Source organism: Nuphar pumila, chromosome 1, assembly GCF_984573655.1.
Source record: "Nuphar pumila chromosome 1, dmNupPumi1.hap1.1, whole genome shotgun sequence".
Classification (NCBI taxonomy): domain Eukaryota; kingdom Viridiplantae; phylum Streptophyta; class Magnoliopsida; order Nymphaeales; family Nymphaeaceae; genus Nuphar; species Nuphar pumila.
This window is the reverse complement of record NC_143249.1, coordinates 7,321,357-7,331,994: the sequence shown is the minus strand read 5'-3', so window position 1 is coordinate 7,331,994 and position 10,638 is coordinate 7,321,357.

Sequence of the window (10,638 nt, the reverse complement as noted above, 5' to 3'; positions counted from 1 at the left end):
CCGTTGACCTGGTGACATTCTCAAGTTGCCCCTACCAGATGAGCAGACCTCTTGTCAGCTGCTTTTATTGTTTTTATGCAACCTAACATGGACTTTTGGAGTGGGAACTGTTTCACTTCCTGCACCTAACTTGTACTTCTGTTGGTCATCCCTAGTTGGATGTGGGGCAAAAGATAGGCACAAGAATGAAAATGAAATGTGATAGCTGAATGGGTTGTTTTTTAATAAATACTAAAAAATACTAAAAATTTATTTTTTATTATTATTTTAATGGTTTTAAGATGTGTCCCATTATGATTGACACATAATATTTTTTTATTATTTTATGGCTGATACAGAACAATTCACTTGAGTATCGATATATACAGATGAATTGGTCTTAACTGTGGGGTTCGGTTGATGGCTTCAATTTTGCACGCCTAGGCTGCTAGGATGGCAACCATAGGTACCACACGTTAAGACCAGCATGGCTAGACATAGTGACAAATATCGCGAGAATTATGAAAATCTTGCGAAAAATTACTTGAAGTGATTTTTGCCATTTTACAATATTTTTAATTTCTTGTGATTTTTTGTCAGAAACATAAATATCATAATTTAAATGTGAAATTTATGTTTTTATCGGCTATTTATCATTAAAAAACCATGTACTTTTTATTTTTTTAATATTTGTTATTTTATTTTTTTAATAAAAAATAGTGATATTTTTAATTTATTTTTTATCACCAAGATTTTGCTAAAAATGTGAGATTTACAAAAAAAATTATTTTTTGTGAGTTTTTGGCTGCCCAGATTTTTGCCATTTTTTTAATTTTGTTACTAAGTGGCTAGGTTTTTCCATCGCAGGTGTTGTTTTCCGAAGCAGGATCACACTACAAGAAAATTGTTAATTAGCGATGAAAATTTGCGACGGATTTTTTCCGCCGCAAATTAGCGACAAATTAGCTAGAGAAAACTTTCTTCATGAATCTGTCGCTAATTAGCGACGGATTAGCGATGAAAGTTGTTTCATCGCTAATACGTCGCTAATTAGCGATAAATTAATGACAACAATTTTTCGTCGCTAATTCTCAATACAAGAAAACAATTTTAGCGAGGGATTTAGCGAGGGAATTTTTCCGTCGCTAATTAGTGACGAAAAAATTCACTCGGATTAGCGACGGAAAAATTCCCTCGCTAATTTTCGATTTAAACCGAGCACGAAATTTTCCCTCTCTCCTCGTTCGAAATTTAAATCGACCGCGTACAATTTAAACCGCTCTCTCCCCGTCGAAGAGCGCGCTGGAGAGCATGACGGCGATGAGACAGTTTCACGGAGGACGGCGATGCCTGCGGACGCCGCCGCCGGAGGACGGCGACGATGGAGGTCAACGACGACAGAGGACGGCGATGATGGAGGACAACGACGATGGAGGACGACGACGACTTCAGAGGACACAGTTTCATGGAGGACGGCGACGTCGGAGGACGGCGACGATGGAGGATAGCGACGATGGAGGACGACGACGACTTCGGAGGATGCAGTTTCATGGAGGACGGCGACGTCGGAGGACGGCGATGACTTCGGAGGACGCAGTTTCACGGAGGACGACGACACCAGAGGACGACAACGACGCCGGAGGACGGCGACGGCGACGACGGAGGACAGCGACGACTTCGGAGGACGTCGTTTCATGGTGGATGGCGACGAGGCTGAGTGATTGTTGGAGGAAGGCGACGCCGGTTCACGGAGGATGGCGATGCTGGAGAGCACCGGTTCACGGAGGACGATACAAGTCTGTGTAATGCCTGTCGGGTGCGGTATAAGTCCGGCTTATTGTTGCCGGAATACCGCCCGACAGGGATCAATTTTTTTTTTAAAAAAAATTAGCGACAGATTAGCGACGGATAATGTCTGTCGCTAATCTGTCGCAAATTTGCGACAAAATTAACGACAGATAAGTTTTTCGCCAATTAGCGAGCAAAAATTTGCGATGGCCTCTATCCATCGTTAATTCGTCGCTAAGCCGTCGTGTGAACACCCCAAATTTTTTTTTTAAAAAGTCTTGTAAAAATGACCCTTTTGCACCTAGCCCCGTTTTTCTGAGAAAATCAAGTTATTTCTTCAGATTTCTGGATTAAATTCCGCATTAATATATTCAAATTCGGCTCCGGGTCTGAACTCAGTATTTTAAATCCAAATCTGAGCCCCATTGTCCGATTTCCAAAATAAAATCACAAAATGAGTTTGAAAGGCTCAGGCAGCTCATCCGGCACTCTGTTGGACCCTCGACCCTATATTTCTCAGTCCGAAGTTATAAACCTCGATTATTTCTTAAAAATTCGGACATAAACCCATTTTTGAAGAAATTGTCTCAAAATAGTTTCTAAAATTCTCAGAAAAACTCTTGTTGTAAACATTTTACAAAAACATCAAAAAATTAGTTTCAATCTTTGATTTCTTGTAAAGCTTTAGGATTTTATTCTAAAAAAAATACAAAAAATAGAAAAATAAACTAGAAACCAAAAAAAAAAAATATATAATCGAGAAAAGCTACAAAGGAAAAGGATGATTTTTCAAGCTTTTCAAGACATTTTTACCAAGAACCTCATTCCTTAACCATCTTTCAGAAAACTCTTGAAAAGGGAACCACCTTTTTAAAATAGGGAAAATTTCCAACGACCCCTTCCGGCGCATGCTCTCTCTTGATTCACAATCGTCCGATTTTCAACAGCCTTCTCGTTCTCCTCCATTCATCTGCAACAGTTTTCACTCTCGAACCATCCTTTTCCCTTTAAGAGGAGACCCCCCATCTGATGATCGGGGATCGATCCCTAGGCATTGCGTACAACAATCCATCACTTCCCCTTTTGCTCCCCTCTTCCGGAATCCCTACAACCAAAGTGAAGCCACCAGATTTCTCTCTGGTTCCCCTTGAAGGAGAATCGACCTCCTCCTTCTTTCAGAAACCCCTGCAAACGAAGAGTCAGATTGACTCTCTACTTCAGAATTCCAGCAATCCCGCTGGAAGTTCCCCTTCAACATCCATCTTTGCGAACCAGGCTCACATTGAAGGAAGCCTATCAAGCCCCGACAGTAATCGACTTCTGAATATCCCTCATTCTGTGCATATTGATCTGGTCTTTTCTCCAACCGACGGAAGAAAGTGCATCTCGCTACAGGAATTTCCGGTAACTAGGTAAGAGCTCCTTTCATTTCCTATTGTAATTTTGAGTTCTTCACTTCGGGCCCCTTTTATTGACATTATTCTCTTTAAACAAAGCATACCTGTGACCCTGATGTTGCTTATAGTAAGATCGGGTCACATATCGTGCGATAATGAATGGAATTTACAAATTCCAACATTTGTTTTCTTGTTTTCCGTCGTATCTTGTTATTCCGACCTATAGGTGGTTTTACTTCTGATTTCCTTTCCATATATTGGCTCCCTACTTGCTTCGGGATTTTTGTTTTGTTATGATTGACTTGTATTTTCGGCTTTTTGTTTTGCTTTTCTAGTAATTGTGATTATCCGCTGGCATATGATTTCTTGCTTTGATAATGCATGATTCATTGTTTTTATTCCTTATCGTATTTCTGTTTAAACACCATCTCCACTTAAATTTCCACATTCTGTCGACATCTCTTGATTTTTTTTTTTTTTTGGAGTCTGCATTATTAGCATATGACCATCGTCCCTAGGTTTCTACTAGGCATTCCATCATCCGATCGTGATTACTCGTTATGTCTTTGGGTTCAGCAAGTGGATCTAGTACATCATCTGTTTACCTGGTCGTTTATTCGTTGGATCATATACCAGGTGTTTTGATCTCATCGTTTGCAATCTGTTTCTCCTGTCATTCAGTATCCGTGTGTCTTGCTGAAGGTTTTACATCCCCTACTTTAGGGTCCAAGCTATATGAAAGTAACCAACGGTTCTAATAATCAACGAGTTTGTGAAAAAGAAAGTCTGTGTATCGAATTTCCCACAAATTCTGATTAGAAGCATGGGCATATCCCCTATAGCTACAGTCTTTATAAATTAGTTTCATGTCTCTGTTGTTGAATTCATGATATCAACCTCTTGTTCATCTGACCTTATGTATCATGTTCATCATATCTTTTTTTTTTATTATTTTGTTTGCTTTTACCCCTTTTATAGCTAATTTTCTGTCTCATTGTAATGATTGGTTTGTATTTTTACCTCTACCAATTTTCGATACCTTGTTTTCCTCTTTTTGATCTTGATTGTCTGTATGCGTCCTGATGACCCATGTACAAAAAAAAAATAAAGGGGGTCGGTGGTGTTCTGCTCACTACTACCTTCAGTTTGCTGGACTTTCAATATTTATCATTTTGTTTCCATGACAAGAGGTGACTTGCCTAAATTTGTGTTATCAGCATTTTATTGATCTGTTAGAAGTTCCACAGCTTGTGTACCAAACATTACACAAACCTCTACCTGTGTTTCTTGCTTCCATCACATTCCCCTTTCTATTCCCAGTTTCAAATGCACAAATTTCACCCTTCATACACCACCTTGGATATGCATGTCATATTATCCATATGTCTCTGGTTTATTCATTATTTATAGTAATATTTCGTTCATCATGGCATAGCATACTGTTGAATCATCATAATTATATGGCATTTTGTGTTTATGTCGGTCGCTTACTTATAGTACCCCTCCATTTTCACTATCTCATGTTGCTCCAAATGATAAAATCAATACTACTGAAGAAAAGGTTCCTACTGAAGTCATTGAGTTTATGGATTTCAGTTCAACAGAACTAAGGCATATGGGGGAAGAAGGTGACATTCCCAAGTCAGACGATGGCCTATTTGGAAAAGTGCCACTTATATATGGTAACAAAAGTTATAGATCAAGTGGTACAGAAGCTGAAGCTACACTCGATGGCTAACTAGGCTTGAAGTGGAAGAAGGAACGCCAGATGTGACTCAAGATACTATGGTAGTGAAGCAAGATGTAGTTGCATATAATCTCAGTTCAGACTCAGTACTAAACATTTTTTTAGAGAGGAAGAAATAGTTAAAAAGGATGATAATCGTGTGAAGAAAGACATTAAAATTCCCAAATTTGATGCCCTAAAGTAAAACTGATTTGTAAATATACTGATCTACTGATGTGATGATCTATTGTCACTAGGATCCACGTACTGGCTAGAACCAATGCTTTTGTTGTTGTCAAGGAAAGTTCATCAAATTATCAAGTTGCGATAGATCAATATAAGAAGCCAAATGGTGGTGCAAGGTTGTTTGCTTAAAATTAATTCACAGTCGTAGTAATGGCTGTTGTTGACACTTGTACCGATACCTTCCCACAGCCCATCACTGAAAGGTCCCCTTTTATAATATATTGCTTGCACACCATTTTCTCGCTGCCTGCACTAATTCCCTACTGCACATATACAACAACTGTTCATTTTTTTTTATTGTTTTATTACATTTCATAATACTTGCCTCCATTCCATTTCCTATAATGCATTTTATCATTAGTCTTCATATCACTACACCACTGCACTTCCCCTACAGCACCTTGCTGTCATCATCTTCCAGCATGACCCATTGCTGCACAGCCGCATATACTAGCTACTCATTAGTATGCAGTAGTACCTGGTTGGGTGCTTACAACATCCCCTGTACCCTATGTTTTTCAATATCCTAGCCTCTGTTTTCATGCATTCTGGCCTTCAGCCCCAAATTGCATTCCAGCCGATTAGAGCCTAGATCCATCAACCACCAAGCACTTCACGTTTCACTATACCCACGGCTCCCTTTTCAGTCACTACAGCACCTTTACACCTACTGCCTCCTTTTAGTTGCAATAATGGAGTTGAGATGGTCCCCTTCAATAATGTAGAATATGTTGGAAAGGCCTTTGATCCTACCTGCAGAATTTTGTAAATATTGTTACAATTCCAGATTTAGGAAATTTTAGGTGTTTTAACTGCAAGGTTTTTATATATCTCATATTTTTCCAAACATATACATATAGGCATGTTGATATGTATGTCATTTTTATCCTTTCCATTATAAATATCTTGCTATATGAGCCTTTCTACCATTAACATTCACATGATATATGTGATCTTCTTTCTCTTCATTACTAATCAGTTTGTTTTGCAGGAAACATGTAAAAGATATCATTACTTGGAGTTGTGCATTTGATTTTATCCATTGTAATAGTTAGGTTGGAATAAGAAATTACATTTCTTGCTTTAGGTAGAATGAATGAGCATCATAGAATACCATGAATTGTTTATTCCATGCATTTTTTTTTGTTTTTGTTATTTCTCAAATTCTCACAATGGTGAAACACGGATGGCACGTGCACCATCTCATAAAAGGTAAGTTAATTCTAAGTTGATGATTTACACCAACGGCCATAGTCGGGGTGTAAACAAGACTTAGTATTCTTATCTTTTATGAAATAATACTGGATCCACACTGGATCCCCTTTCAAAAATCATCATATTCTTCAAATATTTCACCTTTTATCAGAGTTTAACTTAGAATTAATTCAATATATATACCAATGGCCATAGTCAGGGTATATTGAGAGTTAATTCCATTTTAAACTCTATAAAAGCACAAAATATGTTTCATTCTTCACCTGAGTTTAAATATAGATTATTGTATAATACATTCAATGACCATAGTCAAGGATGTATTATATTTTCAATCTTATTTCAATTCATGTAAAGAATGAAATACAATTTTCGAAATCTAATTTCAAAATTTAAATTCATTCATCATATAGGATAGAATTGCATCATATTTTCAAAACTTCCTTTTCAAAATTCCAAGTGATTCTTCTTCTTAAATCTTATCAAAATCCAATTCTATCTCATTTCAAAAATTCAAAATTCAAAATTCAATTTCAAAATCTAATTTGACTTTGAAATTCCAAAATCATTTTATATTCAAACTTCAGATCTCCAAACTCAAATCGAAATTCGAAGTTCAAATTTAAACTTTGAAGTTATCTTTTCAAAATCAAGTTCATCCCTTATCTTCAATCAAGGTTTAGATTTGATCTGGGTTTTCAAAACCCAGATCCATCTTTAAAAGTCCCATTTGGACTTTTTCAAAAAAACCAAATCCTAGTCTCAAACTTGGACCCAGATTTCCAAGTGTAGGACTCCATTCCACTTTGGATCTCCAATCACAGATCCAAATTCCATTTAGGATTCAAATCCTTATTCTACTCTGGATCTCCCATCACAGATTCAAATTTCATTTTAGGATCCAGATCCTCACTCTACCATTGGGTCTCAGATTCAGATCCAAAATCCAATTCTTAGGATCTAGAATCCAATCCTACATTGGATCTCAGACTTCAGATCCAAATCCACTCTAGGATCCAGAACCCAATTCTATTTTGGATCTCAGATTTCAGATCCAATTCCATCTTAGAATCCAGAATCCAACCCTACTTTGGGTCTCAGATTCAGATCCAAAATCCAATTTTTAGGATCTAGAATCCAATCCTACATTGGATCTCAGACTTCAGATCCAAATCCACTCTAGGATCCAGAACCCAATTCTATTTTGGATCTCAAATTTCAGATCCAATTCCATCTTAGGATCCAGAGTACAACCTTATTTTGGATCTCAAATTTCAGATCCAAATACCACCTCGTATTCCAAATCTTAAATCCAATTCCCTTCAAAATTCCAAAAATCCAAAATTCCAATTCTTAAAGCCAATTCCATTTCATTCCAGATTTCAAATCAAGTTACCATTCCAGATCCTAAATTCCAAAATTCAACTTTGAATCCTATTCAGAATCCAGATTCAAATTTCCTCTTGAAAATTCATACTTTTAAATCCATTCCATTTCTCAATTTTATTCAAACTTCCCAATTCTATCTTTCCTTCTGATTCAATTCCATTTTCATTTCTATTCTAATTCAAAGTCCATTTATGACTTTGAAAATTCCTTTATCTCAAAACTTCAAAAATCATTTTTCCAAAATCCAGATTTATTTTCCTAGCTCCTGATCATTCTAAAAACTTAGAACTTTAATCTTAAGTTCTAAGTTAGAAAACATTTCTTCACCTTATCAGATTCACTTGGAAATTCTTCAAAACATTTTTTTTCAAAAAGAGCATACATCTTTTGCATTTGCACAAGCATGATTCATTGTGCATTTTTAGACTTAGGATAAATACTTAGATAAATTCTTTGCAAAGCAAAATGCATAAAATTCGACCCTTGGTTCGATTACCCCTGGTAAAGGCGCCAGGAACGGTCGAACCTCGTACCGACGAGCGGATCCCGTCTCCCGAGTTTTCCCGCAAATATTTCAAAACGGAGGCGAGTTATTTCGAATATTTTCAAAATTAAGGTCAAGTGAGACCCGCAAAAGAATTCCTCTTCTCTCTTCTTTTCTCTTCCCTCTTCTTTTCTCTCTTTTATTTTTCTCCCTTCAAAAAGGAGAAAAATAAGAGGTTAGAAAGGAAAAGAGAAGGAAGAGAGAGAATATTACGAGAGGAAAATTTTTGCGATGATCACAGGTTTGGCGACCGTGATGGGACACGTCTTCGTCCGGTTGAATCTATGTCTTTTCTTTTGCTTTGATATTATCTAAGTCTTTATTCTTCATATGTCAGCTTCATTTCCATGCAAACCTTAGGAGCCTAGACTCTGTCCTAAAGCTGACATCATTGCATATAGGATTTAAGTATGGTTTGGTAGGACCATATTGAGGAGATTATTCCATGCTCACATTAGACTTAGGTCTTGAATATAACTCTCCTCAATTTTAGGGATTGAATGTAAACAATGTATGCAAGTGTATGCTTCCTTTCATTTAGATCTATCTCTTTTGGACTTGCATTAGAGCCATCTGACTTTTGCATGTTGAGCATATTTTCAAAAACATCCCTTACCTATATTGTCCCGGTCTTCACGTTGCTGGGCTGTCTCACTGAACCATAGTTCGGGAGAGAGCCTCACAACTGGACCACCTATTTGGGTTCGCGCCCCCCTACCACGTACCTAAGGGCCATAGTCCGAGGTATATCGGTAGGTGCTCAAGGATGTTGGGAAGCCATTACCTTAGAACCGGAGAAATATTTCTATGCCACGTACTTCGAGCTTCGGCTTGGGTATATCGGCGTATCTTGATCGGAATCAAATAATTTGAACCTTAAAGTTAGGATTAAGGTCCTACAAGCCATTTCAAATATTGCATTTAGAGTCAGCCTTTAGGGAGTGCTGTATGCACATCCTTGTTTGTGCAGCTTTGGTTGTGTGATATTTCTCTTATTTCCTCATATATGTATCAAACCTTTTAAAAAAAAAAAAAAAAACCTTGGGTGTGTTATTCAAAACTTACCTTATTTTCAAAAACCCCAAGTGTATATTTTCTATCTACCTACATCTTCTTTTTCCTCTTTTTAGGTCAAATTTTCTTCAAAACCCTGGAAAACTCTTTTAAAAATCTCCTCAATCTTTCAAAATGTCCAGGTTTGATTCTTTAAAAAGACTATCTGTAAGTTCTGCATTCTATCTGACTCGCTTCCTCCTTTTGCCTCAGTATCACTCCGATGGCATCTGAATCTCCCGATACTATCTTTCCTTGGGATCATGTCTTCTATCAAATAAGGGATGGAACCCCAGATCTGCGGGTCATCCAGTCTCATACTTTCTTCCCACGGTGGTATTATTCTTGGTTCGCCACCTTCTCACGTATGTTCCCAGACCACTTGGATGACTGCGGGTTGGAGATGGCATCAGCGGTAGGCAAGCGAGTCATCAATGGAGCGTTGATTCAGGCCATGGCAGAACGATGGAATCCACGTACCTGCACCTTCTGGTTTCCCTGGGGAGAGATGACTCTGCTGATGGACGAATTCAATGACATTATGGGATTGCCCGAACCAGCTGGTCAGCCAGATGATCCTGTCGAGCAGCAATTTTTGATCAACATCAAAGGGGTAGATGTTCGAGAAGCCTTAGCAAGAGCAACAAGGAGCAGATCCTAGCCTCTCACCGAGATTGGTGGGAATCAGTTCATCGACCTGTTCGAATTATATCAAAAGTACGGAGCCTACAAAGAGGTTGACACTTTGTCCCGAGCAGCGAAGGACAGAATTCAGCACGCCATGATCCTGTGCACAGTGGGGTTAACCTTCTTCCAAAATGGTCAGAATTTTATAGACATCAGAGTTGCTCAGCTCTTTCGAAGATGGGGAAGCAAGCAGACCTGTCAGCTCTCAGTCTCCATGGCCGCATTAGCCTTCCTTTACAGAGGTTTGGCTCGATTCGCTCTTGGGGAGACCATTCTGGTAGAAGGATGCACTTATGCCTTGCAGTCATGGTTCCTACGCCACGTTCCCTCGAAGGCCAATTCTTTCAGGTTCAACAGTAAGCAGCCGAAGACAGTCATCCAATGCCGAGCTCTGATCGAGAAGCTGCATCAGGAGGAGATCACCTGGGATTTCTTTGATAGAAGAGAGACTATTCCTCGATACACTTATGCCCGTGACAAGCGCTACAAGTTGATGGGCCCTTTCTTTTGTATTGATTATCAGCCGGAACGATGTCTGAGGCAGTTTTCGCAGCGGCAAGTTCGTGCCAACACTCGTTTCCCGACAGGCAACGTATCAGAATTCAACCTGCAGTCGG